Below are 25,751 nucleotides of genomic sequence, written 5' to 3'. Positions count from 1 at the left end.
TCCGGTCAGCTGTTTAGACTGCTCCGACTGGCGTGTGACGTCACTTCCGGTTTCGCCGCTCGGTGAGGGCTGGATCCTCCTGCAACTCCTCTGCTGTATGCTCCTCTCTGAATAAGACTCCCACTCTACGCGTTTCGAAAGCGACTGCTTTCTTCCTCAGGAGTGCCCCAGAGCAGGGGGTGAAACTGTATTTACTTAAATTTTTATCACATTTTTCACTTATTTAAGTTTTTGATTAGTCACTTATTATTAGTGTCCACTTTTTATTTGTTTGCGCCTGTGTTCACTTTACCTCATTCTCCATAGGCCATGTCCCCGGGCTTAACAGCGTTCAGGAAGATGGCATGAAGGCAGATGGTGCTAAAAATCCCTGCAGGTTAAACAAACCTAACCATGGCTACCAATAACTGCACAGACTCTCTCTAGTGAAGCAGCACTGCAAGAAATGGAAAACTAAATTGAAAAGATTGAATGGGATATTGTATTGAACTCAAAAGTGGATACCTATTCTATTGCAGAGGTACGGATAATGGAAGATTCAATGGAGATGGAGAAATGGCATAATGGAGTAAGAAAGCTCATCGGAAAGAGCAGTCAGAATTGTCATTCAGTTGACAAAGATACAGGTTTCAAATAATCCAAGTGTATGCTCCAACATCACGTCATGCAGACAATGAAGTAGAAGACTTCTACCATGAAATCAACCAACATAACAACCAAGGAGATTGTCACCTCAAGATCGTTCTGGTAGATTTCAATGCAAAGATTGGTGCCCATTGGAGAGTAGCGGATCGCTGGGGTACGTAGCCGGAGTCAGGATCTGAGAGAGCAGAGTCGTCGTAAAGAAAAAAAGAGGATACCGGCGCCACAATAAATATAAAGTGAAAAGTCCAAACCAATAAAGTGTAAAGTCCAAATGGAGTCCTTAAATAAACTGGTGATGAAGGATTCTCACATCAGAGGGCAGTGCAATATGTGGAAAGAAGAAAAAAACAAATTATGGTGCAGTATGCTAATCACTGTTGACTAAAATCGTATCAGACTAACAACACAACACAAACATGACAGACAAACGTGAACACACTAGCAAGGCTGAAATATTAAAACAAAGCTAATTTATTAAGACTAATACTGGATTCCTGGAGGGTCACTGAAATCACAAGCATCCGGAGGGGTAAAAGTGAGCACTCTCACAGGCGTCCCCACGTGACAGGGGTGGAAGGGGAGTCACACGAACTGCGGGATTTCCGGGCGGATATGACGTCGCGCCTCACGATACTCCCAGAGATGACGTTCCTCCATCACTCCTCTTCTCCCACGGCTTCACCACGGCTTCACCAGCTGTATTACAATGTCCTCCACGGGCCAGATGCAGCTCTAAAACACACAAAAACCTCCCGACGCGTTTCGTGCGCATGCGTTTCTTCCGCCCGGAAATCCCGCAGTTCGTGTGACTCCCCTTCCACCCCTGTCACGTGGGGACGCCTGTGAGAGTGCTCCGGTCGCCATCTTTGATAATTTGTTTTTTTCTTCTTTCCACATATTGCACTGCCCTCTGATGTGAGATTCCTTCATCACCAGTTTATTTAAGGACTCCATTTGGACTTTACACTTTATTGGTTTGGACTTTTCACTTTATATTTATTGTGGCGCCGGTATCCTCTTTTTTTCCATGCTCCCTGACTGACTGTACTGTCAGTATTTATCTGGCTGCCAGTGTTTTTTCACTTTATATTTAGTACACTTTTTATATTGTCTGTAGCGCTGTTTCACACCGTCTTTTTTGCTAAGAGTCGTCGTAAAGCCAAAGCCAGGTTCAGTGTAGGGGAGAGCAGAGTCATTGTAATCCAAAGTCGGTGCAGGAGAGAGCAGAGTCGTCGAAATCCAAAGCCAGGGTCAGTGCAGGAGAGTATCGCAAAGTCCGAAGTACAAGCAGGGTCAGGCAGCAAGGTGGAAGCAGACAGGTAGGATGCAGTGAGGTTCAGCGTCACAAACAGAAGTTATGCTCGTCAATGAAGGAGAGTTCAGACAAGGTATTTAAAGGACCTCCCTCCAATGGGAGACGTCCAGGAAGCAGAAGTACCCTCTCTGATAGGCTACTGGATCGTGCATGTGCATCCTATTACACAGCCAATTGGGGTACAGGTGGATTCTCGAGAGAGAGAGCGAGCGCGCCGCGCATCACGTTGGTGACCCGGTCGCGCGTGCCACGGCACCCGCGTCAGTACGGGGGTGGAGACCGGAGACGGGACCCGCGGAGACAGGGGAGGAGCACGTGGAACTGCTGAGCCGCGTAGCTCTGACGTCAGAGCGGGGGCGGGACTGAGAGATGGGAGCCGCAGACCGCCGGGGAGAGCGTGCACTGCGCATGCGTCGTGCGTCAATGCTGCAGGTAGGAGAGTGCACCCTGGACACGGGAACCGCGGAGACCGACTGAGCCCGCACGCCGCGCATGAGTACCACTGCTGAGATGCCCTCCTTGAGTGCCACTGGGTCCTGACGGACAGGTGAGGGTTAAGGGGACAGAACCGCCAGAATGGCGAATCCTCGCATAGATATAACACACGTTCAAGTCATACGAGAAGTGATTTTCCGAAGTAATAAATATGATCAACCACTCATTTTAGGATTTGAAAAAGCATTTGATGCTGTCTACACCTCAGCGGTCACAGATGCATTAAGAAGAAATGTTGAAAAAGCAGATTATAAAGAAAATGTATGAGAATGCCACATCAAACATTAGGTGACATTAGATACAAGCAAGATCAGGATCAGCAAGGGAGTGAAGCAGGGAGACACCATGTTACAAAAGGTTTTCACTGCAGCACTTGAAAAATTGTTGAACACATTAGATTGGGAAGAAAATGGAATAAAAATCAATGGTGAATATTTGTGTCACCTACGATTTGCAGATAACATTGCCTTTTTTCAGTATGAATCTCAGCAAGACCAAAGAGACGTTCAAGAAATGTGTCAGGTTTACAAATGTTCAAATAAATGTAATGGTGCTAGAAGTCAAAGACCATGTCTGCCCTGGCCGGCAAATAACAATGGATGGAAATCTTTTGAAATTAGATAAATAGGACAATGAAGATGGGATGGAGCACATTTGGAAGAAAAGAAGACAATATTTCAAGGGCAACTTCCACTGTGCCTCAAGAAGAAAGTTTCCGGCCAGTGTATTCTGTCCCTGCTCATGTATGGATGTGAAACTTAGACCCTATATGCGAAGATAATTCAGAAGCTTCAGCTCATGCAAAGAAGTATGGAGAGATGTATGATGGGTATTACCCAAATAGACAGGAAAAATAATGAATGGGTTCGAAACCAAACAAAAGTCTGGGACATTATCACATGGATGAAGAAATTAAAATGGCAGAGGGCCAGACATCTCGCAAGAAGAAATTACCATCACTGACAAAGATGATACTCGACTGGATTTCAAGAGATTGACAGCTGAAGACTATGACCAAAAGTAAGAACCAGAGGGTCCCCTGGAGCTGAGCGGTGGTCCTCCGACCTCTGGCACCCCCTGGATCTCAATCAACTAGCAGGTTTGTCCACCAGGAAAGAATGCTTGCCCGGTGGACATAAAATGGTCGCCGAGTCAAATTTTGCTCCGGCAACCAACAGAGAATGGAAAATGCAACTTTCTATTTGTGACTCAGTATTGGTAGTTTTTCTGTCAAAAGAGCCACAATTTTTTTTTTAAATATCTTGGGAAATAGGGCATTTTCCTAGTTCAGATGATCAAAAATGCAAAACGAAAAGAAAAATCAATTTTGGGTAAGGGAAATCTCTATTTTAAAGACTGAAGCACTTGGCGGGAAAATAGTGTTAATAGTGGGGGGTAGGGGAAGGGGACAAACACTCTTACAGTCTAATAGTGGGTGATAAGGTGCCATGAGCAAATAGCATAGAGAACAATAACTTGATAGAACAAGAAAGGAAGAGCCCCTATGAACAGCACTCAATATCGATGTATATGATTAATTAAAATGTTTACCTTTATTAGGTATTAAAATAAAATAATGGACACAAAACACAACATAGAAAAATTACATATGTAGGTAGCTGATATGTGCATAGTAGAGCCAAACTCGTAGGAGCATGCCCTCATACAGGTAATAATACATATATTTCTATTTTATATAGAGGAGTAAAAACTCAAACGATAGTCATATAAACGCAATATTTCATTTGTTAATATATAAGCACCGAGTATTGTCTTTGTTCGATCGTCGAATACCCTCACAGCACCATAACTACACACACACACACACACACACACACACACACACACACACACACACACACACACAGTGGCTTCATATATAGGAAACTCAGACTCACTTGGTTCCCCACTTGCAACGCACACCTGAAGTATTAACTGACTAATACAGGTTATAGCAATACCACTCATACAGGTTGTGTGTACACCACATATGGACGTCGGAACGCTGATCCCATTATTATTGGGAAACTATAATATAAATGATATGTTTCCTTATGCGCTCTATTTTTAATATTTGTGTTAGCTGATATTAGCCTTTTTGGCTGAGTAGTTATAGTGCTGGGAGGGTATTCGAGGATTGAACAAAGACAATACTCTGTGCTTTTATATTAACAAATGAAATATTGCGTTTATATGACCATCATATGAGTTTGTCACACCTCTATATAAAATTGAGCCTAGCCATTTTGAACAGAAGGAAAATTAAGTAAATGACAGTCAGCTGAAATGACCCGTTACAGGTTACCTCATCAGGGCAGGGTGACTCCCAAAACTCAGCCGCCATCTGCTTTGTCACTACATCACAAAAAACTGTTAGTAGTGATGCAACTAAAATCCTAATTCACACTCATCTTGTCCCACCTTGACTATCACAACCGTCCCCTAGTTGACATTCCCCTCGTCCGCCTGTCCCAACTCCAATCCATCCAAAACGCTGCTGCCAGACTAATTTACCCCACTCACCCGCTCCACCTCTGCGTCTCCACTATGAGAATCCCTACACCGGCTTTCCATATCCTCTGGAATCAAATTTAAAACCCCGGCTCTGACATAAAAAGCCCTTAACAACGTTGCCCCCATTACATCTCAGCCCTAATCCTCAAATATATCCCTAAATGCCCCCTACGTTCTGCCCATGACATCAGTCTCTTTCCATCCTCATCGCCTCCTCGCACTCCCGCCTGCAAGAATCCCCCCCCCCCCCCTCTTCTCTGGAATTCTCTACCATGCACCATCAGACTTCCCCTAACACTCCCACATTCAAACTTTACTGGGATCAGCTGGACCATACTCCAACCTGAGGTACAGTATATACTCCATCCCACAATGAGCAGCCATTTTTTGTTTCAACGTTGTCCCTCACTCCCTCTAGATTGTAAGCTCTCCTGAGCAGGCCCTCACTACCACTATCGGTTTGTACATGTCTGCCCTTATTTGTATGTAACTGTTTATGTAATAATGAAATATCAGTACATCCCATTGTACCACGCTGTGGCATATGTTGGTGCTTCACAAATAAACGATAATAGTACAGCTCAACCCCGTTATAGTGCGATCCGCTATATCGCGGTTTGAGCATGGACCCCGAATTAAAAAATTTTTTTTTTAATTTTGTTTTGCTCACAGCACACTGCACACTCTCACTGCACACTCTCACTGCACACTCTCACTGCACACTCTCACTGCACACTCTCACCCCCCTCCAGCTCCCCCTCCCTACCTTTGGTGTCGGCTGCTGAGATCGCAGCAGAGCTGGCATTGGGGGAGGGGGGGTGTCGGAGCGGAACTGACATCGGGAGGGGGGGGTGTCGGAGCAGAGCTGGCATTGGGGGGGGCTGTCGGAGCGGAGCTGGCATTGTGAGGGGGGGGTGTCGGAGCGGAGCTGGCTGGGGGGGTTGCTTGGAGCGGGGCTGGCTGGGGGGGGTTGCTTGGAGCGGGGCTGGCTGGGGGGGGTGGGATCGGTGTGAACTACTGGGGGAAGTGAGGCTGCTTGGGGAAGTTACGGTGGCTACTGAGGGACGTGTATGGCTGCCGGCCACCTCTTCCCTCCCTCCTCCCGATCGGGCGCGCGGCGGCCATTTAAAAAAAAAAAAAATTAGCGCGATCCCTGTAATAGCGCGGTCGCATCGGGTGGCCCCCGAGGACCGCGCTGTAAGGGAGTTGGCCTGTATATCCATTGGTATTATACATGTAATTAACCAGTTGTATATTTTCCAAAACATATGTATATATTTAGTTTTTTTGTTTTTTTTTTACAAACCGCTTTAAAATAACAATAATTATTTCAATGTTGTGACCACGTATACGGTTTTGTGATGGAAAACCTAGATTTACTAGTAAGTGATCTGTAGCTATGCCAAGACAAATTGAGCTTGACACAATATAAAACTGTAATCATAGTAAAGTGGTTTGTTTTCCTCAGTGTTCAAAGCTTCGAGTTTTATACCAAGGACCCATCAACTGCCCATTTTAGACACATTCCTTTATTGAGGTAAAGTCTAAATAATTATTAATATATAGAGGATAGTACCCTGAATTTATTTTTAAAAACAAATATTCTAAAAGGTGTGCGACAAACTCTAAAGCAAGTACAGTAAAGCTAAGCTGTGTAATTGAAGCGTATTTAAACGTCTGTTGCTTTCTGTTATTTTATGCATCTATCTTACCTACATTTCTAACGTTTGTCATTTCTGTAAAACAAAATAAACATTTTGTACGAGCACATTTGAAATCTAGAGGAATTAGTAAATATTTCTGAATCTTTTACTATTTATTTTCAAAAAGTATTGTAGTAATTACGTAGCATGTACGTAGAGTGGTATATGCAGATGTATATTAAATGGAATTACTCACTAGTCACATCCCTCATGTAGAGCTTCTCCAGCAGCCTCTAGAAAAGCAGCTTCAGGAATGGTAGCCATCGCTGAAAAATAAACATAAAGAGAAGGAATGTCACACCGCTGTACTACTAGAGTCACGCCGCTGTACTAGAGTCACGCCGCTGTACTAGTCACGCCGCTGTACTAGTCACGCCGCTGTACTAGTCACGCCGCTGTACTAGTCACGCCGCTGTACTAGTCACGCCGCTGTACTCGAGTCACGCCGCTGTACTAGTCACGCCGCTGTACTAGTCACGCCGCTGTACTAGTCACGCCGCTGTACTAGTCACGCCGCTGTACTAGTCACGCCGCTGTACTAGTCACGCCGCTGTACTAGCGTCACGCCGCTGTACTAGTCACGCCGCTGTACTAGTCACGCCGCTGTACTAGTCACGCCGCTGTACTAGTCACGCCGCTGTACTAGAGTCACGCCGCTGTACTAGAGTCACGCCACTGTACTAGCGTCACGCCACTGTACTAGCGTCACGCCACTGTACTAGCGTCACGCCACTGTACTAGCGTCACGCCACTGTACTAGCGTCACGCCACTGTACTAGCGTCACGCCACTGTACTAGCGTCACACCACTGTACTAGCGTCACACCACTGTACTAGCCCAAAGTGCGGGGAAACCACTTCAGGTGATCTCTATCTCTCTCGCTCATTTTGTTAATTAACTATAATTACCTCTACTTTTATGACTAGGGCCGTATTGCCCCATTTGCTTTAGCGAGAGTGTGAGTTTGAGTGTGTGTGTGTGTGAGGCTAAGGTCCCGCTACCTCTGCAGACAGGCGGCGCGTGGAGAGGCACTTGACCGCGATATGCGGTCTGTAGGGAGCCGGAGCGTGGTAAAACGAGGGCAAGAGGGGAAGGCGGCAGAACCTCTTCAGAAGCGGAGCTTTCAATCACCACTGCTTCCTGAAGCTGCACAGAATAACACTGTGTATCGTGCCATGCAAAGCATTGTGGGGCACGGTCTTTCCCGAGCCAGTCGCCGTGGTGAACCAGTGCAGGCCAGTAAAAAAACATCTTTTGATAATGAAGATACTGCAGAGAAAATATGTCTTTGTTAATGTGGCTTAGCTGCAGTATAAATGCTCTGCTTGGAACCGATGCCTTCAGGTCGGCGGAGGAAGGGGTTGCATGTACCTGGTTTCTCCGGCTTGCAACATATGAAAAGGTGGTAAAGAAGCTGCAGAAAAAGGGGGCATTCTAAAAAATGAAAAATGTGCCGCGGAGCCTGCCGATTTGACAGAAAACCACTTCCTGTGATTTATGTAGGAAGGCATTCCCCTTCCAAGATGACAGATTTGCCACGCGTCCGATTGAAACTGTAGCTGGATTATCCGGGGATTACGGAAAATAGCATGGTATTTGCAAGCATCTCATTAAGGAGGTACAGTTACAACAAGGGTGTAGTTTGCATGGAGAGAGCGATTTCCTTTTTGACATTGTGTCAGGAAATTACCCACTTTAAAAGATTTCACGGATGCGTTTAACCGTAGATCACTTTCTTACCTGCGAAATTCTACAATTCTTTTTCCCATGCACATGCTTAACCCCTTCAGTTCTTGAGGGACCAGCAACACAGCTGACGCTAGTTACTGTGATCAGAGGAAGAGATACTAGAGTGTAGGGGTGGGCAACTCCAGTCCTCAAGGGCCACCAACAGGGCAGGTTTTAAGGATATCCCTGCTTCAGCACAGGTGGCTCAGTCAGAGCCAGTACCTGGCCTGTTGGTGGCCTTGAGGACTGTAGCTGCCCATTCCTGCAATAGCACCTCACCTACCACCTTGCTGTCAGGCACACTTTCTTCCAATGTATTTTTTAACTCTTATTTTTTATTTTGCTGAAAATGTATAACAAAGAATAGACAAAAGAAGAGAATGGGTATCCAGAAATCAGATCATCAAAATAAATAAGTAATAAAGAGGCAAGAACCCACTATAAGCACTCAATACCTTCTGATGTATAATGTGAATGTTAAAAATAATTTTCTGTGTTTAACAGCCTACTCCTTTACTATTTTGGAGCTAATTAGCTGCTGTTAGGTGACTACATGTATCCACCATGAAACCTTTCTCTGCATACTAGATAGGATAATTTCCACCATACACAGCCTTATAGTGGCATTAGCACTCCTGACAGTGGAAGCACATTCATTAATATGTGCACAGGTATACTAATAACCACACTGCCTATAGGAGTCTTTGAGCCTCTGCACATTGTGTTCTGTGTTTAACAGCCCACTCCTTTACTATTTTGGAGCTAATTAGCTGCTGTTACGTGACTATATGTATCCACCATGAAACCTTTTTCTGCATACTAGATAGGTTTCTTTTGATCATACACAGTTTTATAGTGGCATTAGCACTCCTGACAGTGGAAGCACATTCATGAATATGTGCACAGGTATACTGACAACCACACTGCCTATAGGATTCTATGAGCCTCTGCACATAGTGTTCTGTGTTTAACAGCCCACTCCTTTACTATTCAGGAGTCAACCAGTTGCTGTTAGGTGGCTACATGTTGGATTGTAGAGGGAGTCTACACTTTCCATTTATGGATTTATGATTTGCAAAGTGAGCACACACTGGTTTGAAATACTGATCTTTTTGTCTGTACCTAGCATATTATGATCCATTTCACATTTCACCTTTACCATCTGGACCTGTCTGACACCTGAGACAGGTATTGAACAGCCCCTCACTGATACCAGCATACACTTAATTAACCACTAATAGGGATTACTGTATACTGGCTCCCTGGGACAGTTTGATCCAATTAACCTCAAATTGTCGCCTTACTTAGTTACCCGGAATATCATATATATTCATCATAGGGTATCATATATGTGTGCCATTTGTTGAATTTTAACACCCATTATTTTAATTAGTATAGCATTAAAAATTATTTTTAACATTCACATTATACATCAGGGGGTATTGAGTGCTTATAGTGGGTTCTTGCCTCTTTATTACTTACCTTATACGTCACCCATTAGTACCCTACCCCTACATTATAACTTGTACTTAGCTGAAGCGGGGTTCTTCTATATTGAACTTAACATCAAAATAAATATACAGATATATGTATGAGTCACAGAGGGAAGGTATCAGGCGCTGTTTAGATCAGGGGTGAGAAAACTAGGAGCGCAAAAAATAAATTTGGGGGGGGGGGGGGGGGGGCGGCTGTTAGAGGTCCCACGCTCTTCCCCAAAGCATTTAAATTAAATGCCGGAGGGGGAGGGGGCGCACGAGGACTCTGTAACTCACTTAGCTTGATTCAACCGGCTTTAGGCGACGCATTGCCATGGCAACACAGCGTCAAATGATACTGCGGAGTCATGTGACATGACCTTGCGGCGTCATTTGCCGCCCGTTGCCTTGGCAATGTGGCACAAAGGTAAAAAGGGGGGTGGGCGAGCACGGGGGGAGAGCAGGCGGGATTTAGGGGGGGGGGTGCAGCACCAAAAGTTCGCACACCCCTGGTTTAGATTACCTTATTACAAAGAAGTATAGTATTATTGTTCACTATAAATTAAAACACAGAACCTTTGCAAATAAAAGCTAGATATCTCTACATAGCGGCCAAGGTAGGTGGTATCAGACTCCGTATTAAAACCATCAGGCATGCTTTTAAATGAGATCGCTATTAAAAGAAATAGTTGGATGCTCACTTAAAAGGCTCTTCTTTGTACATCACAGGAAGACGCAGGTGTCAAAGACTTGTGTACAACTATATCTGTAAAAACTACCACTTTGACCTATTAAGCTGTATACGGTTTTTACACAGGTTGTATACATGCACGTTATATACAGATACAAATAATGGAATACTTACATCTGTGTCACAACAAGGAAGGTACCATGTTTTGCAAGCGCACGGGAGGCTGGGTGAGTATTACACAGCAAAGTATGTTTTCTTAAAGCAGTAATACTACTTTCCCCTCTTTTTCGCTTATTTGTATTTGTAAAGCATGTGACAATGTATACCATTCTTACCTAAGCAGGCAATCATTTGGTGCTCCTGTTATAAATCCGTAAACAACCTGATTGTGTGCCTAACATAATGGCCGCCTTTCAGTTCCAATGAATCCTTCAGTCAGTGTAACATAGCAGCTACAATGTATCCTTATATTACTACGGTAACATTATCTATAGTTGTTTACAGTTTGCAGCGCAAACTGCTGGGAGAATTGGCAACAAATTATCACAAACAGAAAAGTGTTGTATGTTGCACTGTTTTGGAGGTGGACTAAAACCGGCTATAGAAATCAAAGAATGCTTTAAAGGATTGAAGCAGGGGTCGCAGGAGCTTAACCCCGTTAATTTCAGCTCCGGAGATACTTACCTCAGAAGGGGGTGCCGGTATCCTCTGAAGTTTAAAGCCCCAGTCATATGGGCCAATAGGAAGCCTGATAATGTCACAACTTCCGGGAGCTTTGCAAATTAGCCATATTGTGAACTCTGGAGCGGCTACCGGCAGCCACAACAGAGGTGAGCATCTGCGGAAGCAGGGGGAGCCCAGAGCTGAAATGAATAGGTTCATTCCAAAGACCCAATGCTTCAATCCTGTATATATACGGTTAGGTCCGGGAATAATTGGCCACTGACAGTTTTCATCATTTTGGCTCTGCACGCCACCACAATGGATTTGAAATGAAACAACCGAGATGCAATAGAAGTGCAGATTTTCAGCTTTAATTCAAGGGGTTGAACAAAAATATTGTATGAAACGTTTAGGAATTGCAACCATTTTCATACACAGTCCCCTTATTTCAGGGGCTCAAACGTAATTGGACAAATTAACACAATCATAAATAAAATGTTCATTTTTAATACTTTGTCGAGAATCCTTTGCAGGCAATGACTGCTTGAAGTCTGGAACGCATGGACATCACCAAACGCTGGGTTTCCTCCTTTGTGATGCTTTGCCAGGTCTTTGCTGCAGCTGTCTTTAGTTGTTGTTTGTTCGTGGGTCTTTCTGCCTTAAGCTTTGTCTTCAGCAAGTGAAATGCATGCTCGATCGGGTTGAGATCAGGTGATTGACTCGGCCATTGCAGAATATTCCACTTCTTTGCCTTAAACTCCTGGGTTGCTTTCGCAGTATGTTTTGGGTCATTGTCCATCTGTAAAGTGAAGCGCCGTCCAATCAACTTCGCTGAATTTGGCTGAATCTGAGCAGACAATATATCCCTATACACGTCAGAATTCATCTGGCTGCTTCTATCTTCTGTCACATCATCAATAAACACTAGTGACCCAGTGCCATTGTAAGTGATGCATGCCCATGCCATCACACTGCCTCCACCGTGCTTTACAGATGTGGTATGCAGATCATGAGCCGTTCCAAGCCTTCTCCATACTTTTTTCTTCCCATCATTCTGGTACAGGTTGATCTTAGTTTCAACTGTTAAAAGAATGCTGTTCCAGAACTGGGCTGGCTTTTTTAGATATTGTTTGGCAAAGTCTAATCTGGCCTTTCTATTCTTGAGGTTTATGAATGGTTTGCACCTTGTGGTGCACCGTCTGTATTTGCTCTCGTAAAGTCTTCTCTTTATGGTAGACTTGGATAATGATATGCCTACCTCTTGGAGAGTGTTCTTCACTTGGCTGGATGTTGTGAAGGGGTTTTTCTTTACCATGGAAAGGATCCTACGATCATCCACCACTGTTGTCTTCTGTGGACGTCTAGGCCTTTTTGTGTTGCAGAGCTCACCAGTGCGTTCTTTTTTTCTCAGAATGTACCAAAACTGTTGATTTGGCCACTCCTAATGTTCCTGCTATCTCTCTGATGGATTTTCTTTTTTTTTGCAGCCTAAGGATGCCCTGTTTCACTTGCATTGAGAGCTCCTTTGACCGCATGTTGTGGCTTCACAGCAACAGCTTCCAAATGCGAATGCCACACCTGGAATCAACTCCAGACCTTTTACCTGCTTAATTGAACAACAGACGACAGAGAAGCCCAATGCTACATCCAACATGACAGAAATACACAGTAAAATACTTATATATTCTCTTGAAAAAGGGTCATTTAGTTTAATCCTTTGGCCAAAGTGTTGTAAGCTTGCGAGCCACGACAAGGCAGACACCCGTTCGCAAGTCCTAACACTACCAGATAAAATACTAATATACCTCTATTAGGATTCAAATTCTCATTTACCTTTATTAGGAGGGAGAAAGACCACATTGGATCTATATCCAGCAGAATGGAAGGACCAACTAACTTGGGAAGTGGGTGTGTTCTGTTAACCTGCTTAATTGATGAAATAACGAAGGAATAGCCCACACCTGTCCATGAAACAGCTTTTGAGTCAATTGTCCAATTACTTTTGGTCCCTTGAAAAAGAGGGGGCTACATATTAAAGAGATGTAATTCCTAAACCCTTCCTCCAATTTGGATGTGAATACCCTCAAATTAAAGCTGATAGACTGCACTTTAAGCCCATATTCATTATTTAACTGTAACATGCATTTATTTCGGTACACAGCCGAAATAACAAAACTTGTATCAGTGTCCAATTATTTCCGGTGCTGGGTACCTGCTGGTTCACAGGATGCTGAGCTTTCCGCCGGTGGTATGGGGAAGACAGGACAGGCTTTTGGGATGATGGTTAGTCATTCTCTTGGTGGTTCAGTGCCTCCATCTCTTGCAGCCTCCAGGGATGCTGGAGACAATCCCTGCAGGAGGACCCTCTGATAATCCCCCTGATAGATTGTAGTCTCAGGCAGGAGTATATTTTATAAAACAAGAACAGCTTTATTCTGCAACTCACAGGATACAGCATACAGAATCCAGTCCTTAACTGATTCACTTATCTTCCAAGCCTCAGGAGGGTCCCTGGACTCAACCCCAAGGCATGAGCCCCAAGGGTCGGTCCTAACTCTTCCCTTGCTCCCTGAGGAGAAGGAGGTATAGTCCTCACTCCCACAAGGGAGGGGATGGAAGGTGGCCAGAGCCCTGCGTACACTCTTCCGTGGGACAGTCTCAGGGGAGAGACAACTGAAGAAATGTACATGTGCAGCCCCTTAAGTATCCAAGGTCAGAGCCCAGGATTGGGCAGAACACAGGCCTTGGACCCGCCATCCTGTCACTCAAGGGAGCTGCGTACTGCATCTGAAAACCCCGGAATGGGCCTAACACTGCCTGCACAGATACCAGGGCTTATATGTTAGGGAGGGTAGATCAGTAGCCAAAACCAGACATGGCTACATATATAGTATTAAAAAAAAAAAAATATGGGGAAAAAAAAAAACAAAACCGCTTGGATTGCCTCTTTAAAACTCATTAAAATGGCATTAAAAGTTTAATTTAAAAATAAAATAAACTGGTCACTTATCTCAGGGGTGCGCAAACTTCTTGAGCTATGCCCCCCTGCCCAGGAGCCGCAGCGTTTGCGCCCCCCTCTCCCAATGACTCAGCATCAAATGACGTCGCGGGTCATGTCACATTACGTGACCCCGCCGCTTCATCTGACGCGCGTTGTCATGGCGACGTGTGACATCACATGACCCCGCTGCGTCATTTGATGCCGCATTGCCATGGCGACGCATCGCCGAAGACCCGCAGAGAGCAAATGAGTTACAGAGGCCTCACGCCTCCCCCAGCATTTAATTTAAATGCTGTGGGCAAGAACGCGGGGCCTCTGTAACTGCCGCGCCCCCCCTACAAATTCTCCCGCCCCCCCCCCCTTTGTATAATTGGTAAGTAATAGTCTTAGTTCAACAGTCAGGACCTATCAGAGGTACCAGGCTTGTCAAACAAATGCCTTAAAACACTTTGGGCCATATATACAGTGCTACAGTAATTTTACGGTCACGTCAATATGTATTTTCCTTTGAGACCGAATCGGGACATAAGAATGATTTTCTGTAGTGGGGAAAATATTAAAGTTGCACGAACCAAGCGATTTGGGGTGGGGGTGAGGGGGATTGGTGAAAACCACCCCGTGGCTATATTTAAAATGTGATTTCCCCTAGCACAATCAGTTATTTCTTTACCTTCCTATGTTTGGAGAGCAGAGATCTAGAAGAATGCCTTTTCCAAAAGGTAAAGAAAACATTGAGCGGATTGCACCTCTATAACTAAAAACAACTGCTTTGGGCAAGTGACCAGTACCAGTATAAGCAGAGTTCCACATTCACTAATTTAGCCCTCTGACACCATATACTTTCTTTGCCACAAGACTGCCCACCTGTGTCCTCAGGAGACAATGACGACACGGGCCCAATAATTCCAAACCAACAGCAATGCCTACCTTGCTTCCTGACTGCCATACTGTTCCACAGTGGTGAGGGACACCAGAAAGACTGGTCAGAGGGACACCAGAAAGAATGAACGGTTACAATCCCATTTACATATAGGTCAGGGGTAGACAACCTGCAGCTCCCGAGCCGCATGTGGCTCTTTCAGCACCTACATGCGGCTGTCCTCCATCCGCAGGTTGCCGCTCCCCAGCTGCTGCCTCTCCCTCATTGTGCTGCTCTTGGCTATGGGGGTGGGAGGGGGGGGGGAGGGCTGGCTGGTGCTGTTGGAGCCTCTTGTTTCCACTTCTTTCCACAATCACATCCAGGTTATCATTTTGAGCCTCAGCCTGGGTAAAAGAAGTGCCATGTGAAGGGCAAATAAAAAATGGCTCCTTTGCCAAAGTTTTCCAAAAAGTCACACGTACAAAGGAGCTAAAGATGAGGGGGTCTTTATTTCAAGCCCATTTCTCACCAAAAGAGAGGGATTTTATAGCATACAATCATGTTCTCAAACTACTTTGCCCCTAATAATAATAATAGCATGTTCTTGTATAGCAACGTTTTACAGAGACATTTTGCAGGTACAGGTCCCTGCCCCGTTGAGCAATCTATGTTTTTGGTGCCTGAGGCACAGGGAGATAAAGTGACTTGCCCAAGGTCACAAGGAGCCGACACCGGGAATTGAACCAGGCTCCCCTGCAACAATCTCAGTGTCAATCAGTGTCTTTACTCACTGAGCCACTCCTTCTCCCCTATTTTATGCAGTGTCCGTTTGTGAGGAGACAGAATAATCACACATCATTTGTAATATAGTAAATAAAATTCAGCATCAAACGGTCTCTACGCTTCCTTCCCCTCGTTGCAGTCTCCTGACTTTATAGTTACTCAGCATCTGATGCAAAAGTACATACCTCAGTGCTTCTGATGCAAAAAGCATGCAGGGTTGACATCTGGACCTGCTTCACATGTATGGTTTCAGCAGTACAGAAAATGGAGTACTCTTATTTTCAATCTGTATTTTTTATTATGAAGTGGAAAGTGTACTGTAAATATTCCAATGTACTAACTAAGCACATTCCAAAGAGATACTGCAGAACATATCACAATGTGAAGCGCCACTCATCATTAAAAACATGTTATTGTTGTTAGAAAAATGATTACAACGTATAAGGAAGGTCAGCAAAGCAGATGGAAACGGCTACAGGATGCGTCCTGCTTGCAGCAGTAAAACACATAATGCCAAACTAGGAAGATCCCCAGCGGTCATGTATGGTTTTAATCAGAAATGCAGAATATTTTTAAATTCTATATTTGAGTACCAAAGGGATCCCGTCACATTTGGACTCTAGCAGTAAAGGGGTTAATCTCTTTAGTGCAGTAGGGTCCTGCCACAGAACCCTCTGTGAATTTCTGATTATCACAGAAGACCAGACGACTTACACAGAGATCACAGTACAAGGCAGAGTAAGGGGTTAAAAAAAAAGGGGGGGGGGGGGAATTTATTCCAGCAAGAGCCAACAGGGAACAAACATCACAAGCACAGGCACACAGATAAAGACACACAACAACCAGTGTAAAAAACTTTAAATGGACAGATTCTGCACATTAGGGGTTAACAGGGGTCTCGCAACTCTAAGTGTTGGGCGCTACATAAGATGGGTTACCCAGGTCGTCTTCTGCAAAATCAAGCCTCCTCCATGGCTAGGAAAGTTCTTCAGTCACCGGTGGCTCTCATTTCCAGGCAGCCTCATATCACCGAGACTACACACAAGCAACTCTGGACCTCTGCAACGGCCAAGCACTTGTAGTTTCCCCTCTCTCGTTCGAACACAGGTGTAGCCAGGTCCCCTACCTTCGGGTCGGTGGGGCGGGGGGGGGGGGGGTGGCTGCAGATCTGCTCAGGTGCCGCCAGCGCTGCGGGCGGACCCGATATAGGTGCAGGGAGTGCTCCGGTAAGGCTGCAGGCTGTCGGCTGTCAGAGGCAAGCCTGTGTGGCGACCGAGTTGCCGGAGCTCCGTGGCGCACCTGACAGCGGGGGCTGCCATTTTGTTTTGCCTCACGCATGCGCCCTAGCAGTCCTTCGGCATGTGCCCATCTTAGAGCATGTTCCACAGAGGAGACCTAGGGACTACAAGTTCCAGCAGCCTCAGGGGCTGCAATACCACATGGGCAGGAGAGCCAATAGGGCTAAAGGAGCCACAGATGCAGGATAGAATGTTGCTGGCAGTTGCTGACAGTTGGAGCAGGGACACCAAGGGAAAAGGTAGTGTCCCAGTGCCAGTGGCTCCCGATTTAGGCCAGATTACCCCCCAGGCCCAAGATAGGCCCCAAGTCCCTTCCAGTTGTGGTGGCTGTAGGGAAGGCCCCAGATAGGGACACTTCCCTATAGTCACTATGCTAGTGCTGATAGTGGTATTGAGTATCACCGTTGGACGGACGCCACGCGGTTTGGGTAGCCTGCGGTCATGAACCCGACCACAGGCACAATATAGACATTAAGGGACACCCTCCAACCGGAGCTCCCTCAAGAGGCAGACGCAGCAGGTGAGAAAAAGGATCCGGTAGACCGCATCGTGGAATCTCTGTGCGATTCTGCGGTCCATCATCTCCATATACCCTGATCTGGACGTAGACCAGGAAGGTACCCACATGCACCAACAGCCACACACAGGGGGGTAGCGCTACTCCACACACTTTGGGTGAGCTTGGCTTTGTGGACACCAGGTGGTTAGGTTCCCAGGGCACCTCAGTACTTTGGGGGATCTCACCGGGGTGCGTATATGGTGTGGGTACTGTTATGTGGGACTGTATTGTTATTTTGTTATAGATTTTTGTTAGTAAAGATAAGTAGTCATACCAGTGTGTGTATCTTTATTCATTACTGCATTGGTCCTGAAGAGGGTTATCCTACTGTGCTAGGATCCCTCTCAGGTGGAGGTGCTGTTCACTGATAGAATGCGATCACCCCAGGCTCCCAGTGGCGGAGGATTAGGCCAGTAACGTGTGACGGCGGACAGTGACGCGTGACCACGAGCGGGTACAACAGGTTATTTTAATACTTTTTTGTGTTAAAAGTACTTTTTTTTTAATTAATGGATTTTTTTCCGAACAAACATGTATTCAGCACGCGTAGTAGTTCCCTTAGTCACGGAGAAAGGGGGCTACACAGGGAAGAACGGAGCTCAGCAAATCAGAGGGTGGCGGGGAAGGACACACAGGCCAATCACAAGTGAGGAGGCGTGAATATAGATCTGGCCATTTGTTGATTGCAAAGCAAGGTCGAGCGGGAGATATGGATTAGCCAATAAGAAGGGCGCCTACGGCCCCCATTGCCAGCGCAGATCACCTGACTTAGTGCCGCGAGGGCGGATAAGATGGCATCGATTTGGCCATCTCGAAAATGGCCCCGCTCCCGGTCCATATACCTCCTTACCAAACTTTCCATGGACACTGCCCTTTATTCCTGACCCTCCTATGTCCCAGAAAACAGCCCGGAAATGGGGCCTATGTGCCCATATATGGACATCCCCCACACCCCCAGCCTAGAAAAATGTGTCCATCAGGGGGCATGGCTCATGGTGAAAATGGTTTTTTACCTGTTCCCCTATGTCTAGCGAGATGGTTAAAGCACTACATGTGTTAAAGCACTACATGTGTTAAAGCACTACATGTGTTAAAGCACTACATGTGTTAAAGCACCACATACACGGTACCACTACTTTCACATAAAGCTAAACATTTTACATGATTTTGGGCAGTGACCTCGATGAAAGGGCCAGCAGGGCTTAACCTTTATTTTAAACCGTCCTGCTGCCCATTTCGTCACACTGATCATGTCATCGCCCGCCGGAGAAGACATGTCCTCACCCTCTGGTCGATCATAGTCAGTGCTCAAATGAGTATAGTGCTATGATGTACATCAGGGGGGGGATCAACCTCAGCCTTCAAGCCGCCCCCCCCCCCTCAATAGGTCAGGATATTCCAGCTTCAGCACAAGTGGATCAATCCAAGACTGAGCCTCTGATTGAGCCAACTGTGTTGAAGCAGGATCTAATTGAACCACCTGTGCTGAAGCACGGATATTCTGAAAACCTAATCTGTTGTGGGGGCTTCAAGACTGGAGTTGAGCCACCTGATGTACAGGGTATGTTATAAGGACCACTGGCGTACCACCCCCCTCCCCCCTCGATGTATAATGTACATCCATATGACACTGAAAGGGTTAAAGATTGTTCACATTTAAAAGTTCATAAATAAATATTTGCCTTTGTTCTCATTGTCTGCTACACAGGGATTTCCTTTGTCTCCCTGTATACGGACATAACAATTACAAGGGTGCAGGAGACAGAAAGCTGAACTCAATGGACCATGCCTTTGCTTTCACTCAGCTCTACAATGTAATAAAAACGCAAGGCAAAGCTGCTAAAATATTAGTTATGCTCGTTTAACGTTATACAAATGGACAACCAGTGCGCTGATCTTGCATCACAACTACCTTAACTTCGTGCTTCAAAAAGGTATGATCACTCTCACATCGAAACAGAGACATGCGTCTTCTACTTACTTTTGGATTGCAAATCCCGTCTGGTATACATTTGTATTTTTATTACATATACAGTACCTATATATGTTGGGTTCTAAAATTGTTCTATTGATTTTGCTGGGATTTTGTGCGTTTATTAACCGTCATTTTCAGCTGTGATCAGTTTAGTGGCTCCTCCCCCCAGGGTTTAAGCCGCCCCTCCCCACTTTCTATGTTAGCAGTTCTTTTATCATGAACCTGTGTTTCTATAGACCCAATGTGGTAATTCTCCACCAATTAGAGGTAAATGAGAATGTTATCAGGTAGTGTTAGGACTTGCTAATGGTCCTGCCTCGATGTGGCTCGCAGGCTTATAACATTTTGGCAAAAGGGTTTAACTAAGTGACCCTTTTTCAAGAGAATATAGAAGTATTTCCCTGTGTATTTTTGTCACATTGGATGTAGTTTGGGCTTCTCTGTCTTTTGTTCTATTGGCCAATATTACAAAGTCTTTCTTTCTGTCCTATCCTCTTGCTGTAAGTCTTGTCCCCTCGAGGCGCCACTTTGTTGAAGGACAGCAGATATAGAGCAGTGTAGGTTGTTAGATGACAAAGTAGTAGGGGAGACCTTGAAAGCTATCTGAACAAACAACTCGTGCCGGAGAGGCCAACTCCCATCCTGAAGGGCCACCAAAAAGTCAGGTTTTCAGGATATCCCAGCTTCAGCACAGGTGGCTCAATCGATTGAGCCACCTGTGCTGAAGCAGGGATATCCTTTAAACCTGACCTGTTGGTGGCCCTTGAGGACTGGAGTTGCCACCTCTGTACTACAGCATTACTCGGTAACTTGAGACTTAAGATACTTGCTTTTCAGTATCACTTTTTTAATTTTGTTTACAAAATAAATTAGAAAAGGTATTTTTATACAAAGTAAGGATTTGCTAGGGAAAGGTGATCTTTGTGTCCTGTATATATTTCTGAACCTTTAAAGCTGCCGTTAAAAATAAAAAATAAAAAATCCCATTCAATATTTGCATCAATACAATCTGCACACTGACAGTGATTAGCTAAGTTGCTGATCGATGCGTTCTCCTGTGCTCAATTGGCAAAGATTCGGCTTGAGTTCATTAAATCTTTGTTAGTGCAGCAGAAGAGTACCCAAGATGCAATGTTCTATTTGGAAGATCATGTGACCAGGCAACCGGTGCTCTGCTAGAGAGGGCAGGGCTCAAGAGCCAGAGCCTGTCTCAGAAGAGGAAGGGGATGTGACTTTGTAAAAGGTTGCTATAGAATTAAATGCCGGGGGACAGCGCGAAGCCTCTGCAACCTGCACTTACCGAGATTCAACCGGCTTCTGGATGGGTCACCATGGATACTCGGCGTCATTTGATGCTGCACTAAGGTAAAGGGGGGAGGGGGGTGCGAGCACTGGGGGAGACAAGGCAGGGGGGAGCAGCAATAAAAGTTTGCACACCCCTACATTGGAATACATTAAAAATGTCTTTAAAAATTGTTTTTTTTGTTTTTGTTTTTAAAGGCATCAAGTATTTTCTCAGTACAGAATTGATTTATTAAAAAAAAACAAAAACAAAAAAAAACCACGTAGCATATTGCTTGAACTGCAGCTTTAAAAGAAACAAGCGGAGAAAGGCATTGTATCCATACACATTCAGTCTCCTCAAAGATATCAATTTTTATCATAGTTTAGATAATAAATAGTAGCTAGACTCATTCTGCCTGCCGGGTTTCCAGTTTCAGTTCTGAGCTGAAATGCTTCAGTGGCAATAAATATGCCATTAAACTAAACCCACAGCGCCGGTCAAACAGTATGTTTAGAAAACGCAGAACACTTTCCAAGTGCAGGAGCAACACAAATGTATTTTGGATCACACCGTGAATGATGAAAAATGTTGGACCAATTAAGGGAGACTGTACCACAACCAGTACTTCAGAACCAGCAAACGCACATTTCCACACCGAATATTTATCTAAAATAGAAACCGGTTGGAATTTCGCAGGGAATGGTGTGACCTAGATATAATAGTCAGGTGGAATTACAAAAAGTAGCAGTTCTGTACTTAAATATTAGCATGGCAATACCACATACAAAAAGATTTGAATGTAGAAATCCCCTCCAGAACCTTACACGAGTTTAACGTGTATAATATTAGAATTTTACCCAGTGAGCATATCCTGCTTGTGTTAAGAAAAACATGATTTTCTTCATCTCTAGCATCTACCAATGGTAACCTTGAGACGACACTGGGCTCCAGGGAGAGTTCCATTGTAAACTCCCAGGAACTTATGATAAAAACACTTATATCTCCTGAACGGAACATCAGATTTATTAAAGTGTTTTTTTTTAAAACAGCTATTGATAGGGCAAGAAGAGATCTCTTAAGGGTAAAATGGCTATTAGCCAGGACTGCTGCTTTACAAGGGGTAACTAAATAATACAAAAGTGAAATTTAGAGATCAGTAAAAGTGGTATTTTGTATCTTCAAAACTAGTGATATTCTGTATCATAATACTACAGAACAATGCAGTACAATAGTTGATGGCTTCTCAGACAGTGAAAGGGTGATAATTTGTCTCATTCATAAAAGGATGTGGTTTGCTTAGTACCCATAATGCAACAACCTTCCTAAAAGGTATAAAACCTCAAATCATCAATTACGCAAATCCCGGTTTGCTTTCTAATGCCTTCCAGATGAGTATAAAGGAAGTGGTGTTAAAATCCAATTAACCATGGAAGGGTAGTCGAGGAGTGTTTGCAGAGCACAAGCCATGAGGCTTCACGTCCTGCCTTGACAAGTTTCAAATCCCAAACCATAGGCCCCTGCTCAGGGAAAACAGGACGAGAGTCGTCTATTCGTAGGCTCCCAGAGCTGAAGCGGATACGTGACACAAAGTGTGTTTTAGAAAAATTAGAGACTCTTCTGGAAGCCTGAAAACACACAACTGTGGAAGGGTTAGCAGCATGTGGGTCATTCTGTGGAGTGTGAACAGTTATTGTAATTACGTTTTGGTTTTTTTTAATAAAAAGATAAGTTTTTTTTTTTTAAATGTATTGTCTCATAATACAGAACTGATTTTTTTTAAAAAAAACACATGTAGTGCTTGATCTGCAGTTGTAATGTGCAAATATAAGTATTATCAACATTAAAAATTGAAATGTACTTGATATTAAAAAAATAATAATAATAGGTGTTACTGCGAAATAAAACCCCAATGGTACAAACACAAACATTCCTAGAAAGGTTATTATGTACGATTTATTTAAATACATTTATAAGCAAATATATTGTGGCCTAAACGCCGATATCTTGCAGAGGTTTCCCTAAAAGTGCAATTCATTTAGTGGCAAGAACATTCCACAGCATCACCTCTACTAAGCACTTCTGTACTGTTAATTCCTACTGAGCACTTCTGTACTGTAATACCTACTGAGCATTTCTGTACTGGTAATTCCTACTGAGCACTTCTGTACTGGTAATACCTACTGAGCACTTCTGTACTGGTAATTCCTACTGAGCACTTCTGTACTGGTAATAACTAACGGAGCACTTCTGTACTGGTAATACCTACTGAGCACTTCCCTGAGCCTTACCACAGACTGGCAAGGACATTTAGGGTTGTGCTAATAAACCGCATATACATTTACCTCTGTATACATTAAACCTTGTAGGATACGGATGTCAGCGTCCTAGTCCACTTAAACAAGAGCAAAGGAGCACTGCTAGCAAGAAGATCCTGAGGAAGAAATCCTATAGGAAATGCAGTGCTCCTTTGCTCTTCCTGTTTATGCTGTCTACACTACCAGGATTGCACGCAGTGGAACTACCTTTACAGATGACTTCTGGACTTCAATGTACTCCCGTGGGCAGGTAATGGGCTATAGCCCCTATATTCTTACCTTTGACCCTATATGGGGAAGTGTATTTGTTAAGTGGGGTGTGCTGCTGGACCATATCTGCGGTAGTCTGCTTGACTGACCGCTAGGTCTTTTATTTTGCCCCCCCCTTAATTCTATATCGTATATATGATGTTATATGATGATATGGATTTACGATAAGTTCCTAGCTTCATTTATTTCTACAATTCTACTCTGAGACTACACTGATATTGAGCGTCAGTCTTTACATCACTTTACAATATCCTAGTCCACTTAAGTCAGACCCACATACTTGCAAATTAATAGATGCCATTTTACCAAAGACAAACAATGGTCTGTGCCAACCTACAGTTGGTTTTAAAAGTGCAGACAAGAGCCATGCCATGCTACACCTGCTGGTTTTCTGAAGCTTTTAGGATATATATTAATGACATTATAAAGCTGATGTATTTGGCTCGGTTGTCATCATTAGGAGTCTGTGCTCTTAGAAAAATGTAAACAAAAGACATTCCTGTGAGGATTATAGTTGTGGAAATGTCTGCATTTAGAACTACAAAGCAAATCACAGTAAATGTAAAAGCATTGTGCTTTGTATGTTACGGCCTTCTGGACACAAAAAGAAAACATATGGGAAGAGGCACATTTCAACTCCTTTGCTACGGAGAAACAATAAAACAATTTAAAAAAAAAAGAAGACAAAAAGCTATTTTTCTCAAAGCTGGCACTATACAATGCCATATAACATTAATGCCAAGTTAACAAAAGACATTCAAAATAATGTTGCAAAATTCTGCCAGACCCCTTTGAAGAACATATCCAGAGAAATAGACTGTCACTTTTGGGTATCATCATCAGACTGCTGCACCAGTCGTACTACTCAAGTTATTTTAATAGTGACAGTATATGCCATGGAAAGAGGGTTGTTGGGATCTGCAGTGTTAGCTGGCACTTTGTCCTGTCACCTGCAATGCATGCAACACAGTTTGCCTCCGTGGTGTGTCAATGGGCCATTGCTTCACAAGTGCAGAAGGGCCGACAAGCCATGGTACCCAGGTACAAAGATCTCTCAAGTTAGATCATGAGCACATTGAGGGACAAGGGATAAAGATGGAGTGGACAGTCAATAACCTGCATCAAGGTTGACTTCCAGTCCATGCTCTGTTTCCTCATTCTCCATAATGAACACTGAAGCAAATATTAGAAAATTATTTTGACAAAGAAATGCAGATGGTGTACATGCCAGCTACATCCCATATCTCAGGCAGGCACGGTGACACAGAATGTCCCTGCATATTATCCTCTAAATTCAAACAATGTCTCAAATAATAATGGGTGCCAGGGGACCTAATTCACCTGCAGCCCATCAAGAAACCAGGCACACCAAGTACTGCTTCTGAAGCACAGATGAAGCTGCCCATTACCCCATAATAACTACACTGGCTCAGAACGTTTTTTTTTCTTTCCATGGTCTAAATGTGATCTTTGCTTTTGAGACAATGATGGCTGTTGCCTTGATACTGGATACATTGTCAGGGATGAAAAAATCCCGGACACCTAAAATTCCCCCACCCCCCGGCGCGTATGTATGTATGTATGTATGTATGTATGTATGTATGTATGTCGCACCATTAATGTACATAGCACTTCACAGTAGTAATACACGTGACAATCATATAAATAACAAATAATACAAAGAACAGGTCATGGGAATAAGTGCTTCAGACATAAAAGTAACATTTAGGAAGAGGAGTCCCTGCTCTGAAGAGCTTACAATCTAATTGGTATGTAAGAAGAACATACAGACAGTAGGATGGCATTCTGGTAAGTGTGTCTGTAGAGGGCAAAGCTTTATGTATCATGTGTATATTATCCATGGTGCTACTCATATGCTTCTTTAAGCAAGTGTGTCTTAAAGTGGGTCTTAAAGGTGGATAGAGGGTGCTAGTCGGGTACTGAGGGGAAGGGCATTCCAGAGGTGTGGGGCAGTCAGTGAGAAAGGTTTAAGGCGGGAGAGATACAAAGGGGGTAGAGAGAAGACATCCTTGAGCAGAACGCAAGAGTCGGGATGGTGTATAGCGAGAAATTAGGGCTGAGATGCAAGGAGGAGCAGAAGAGTGTAAAGCTTTAAAAGTGAGGAGGAGAATTGAGTGTGAGATGTGGGATTTGGTCGGAAGCCAGAAGAGGGATTT

The 25,751-nt window shown here is 44.2% G+C and overlaps 1 protein-coding gene and 1 long non-coding RNA gene across 5 annotated transcripts in view; one reads left to right on the top strand and one right to left on the bottom strand.

Annotated features, from left to right (window-relative positions):
• The window catches only part of LHFPL2 (LHFPL tetraspan subfamily member 2), a 176,141-nt gene that overhangs the window by 90,275 nt on the left and 60,115 nt on the right, over positions 1-25,751 (bottom strand). For 2 of the 3 annotated variants that reach the window (XM_075590912.1, XM_075590901.1), the window contains one exon: positions 6,869-6,938. The exons of the other annotated variant lie outside the window; for it this stretch is intronic. The gene's annotated coding sequence lies outside the window, so the exon portion shown is untranslated. The remainder of the gene's footprint in view (positions 1-6,868; positions 6,939-25,751) is intronic. 3 annotated transcript variants of the gene reach the window in all.
• Positions 17,350-22,672, top strand: LOC142469175 (uncharacterized). Of its 2 annotated transcripts, none has more exons than XR_012788983.1 (4): positions 17,350-17,690; positions 19,438-19,663; positions 20,815-21,069; positions 22,378-22,672. It is a non-coding gene; the product is annotated as an uncharacterized LOC142469175 (long non-coding RNA). The 2 variants fall into 2 exon arrangements; XR_012788982.1 differs by having other exon boundaries at positions 17,350-17,787.

The sequence above is a fragment of the Ascaphus truei genome, chromosome 1 (assembly GCF_040206685.1).
Source record: "Ascaphus truei isolate aAscTru1 chromosome 1, aAscTru1.hap1, whole genome shotgun sequence".
Classification (NCBI taxonomy): Eukaryota; Metazoa; Chordata; class Amphibia; order Anura; family Ascaphidae; genus Ascaphus; species Ascaphus truei.
The sequence above is the reverse complement of the archived record's forward strand: the minus strand, read 5'-3'. Positions and strand labels throughout refer to the sequence as shown.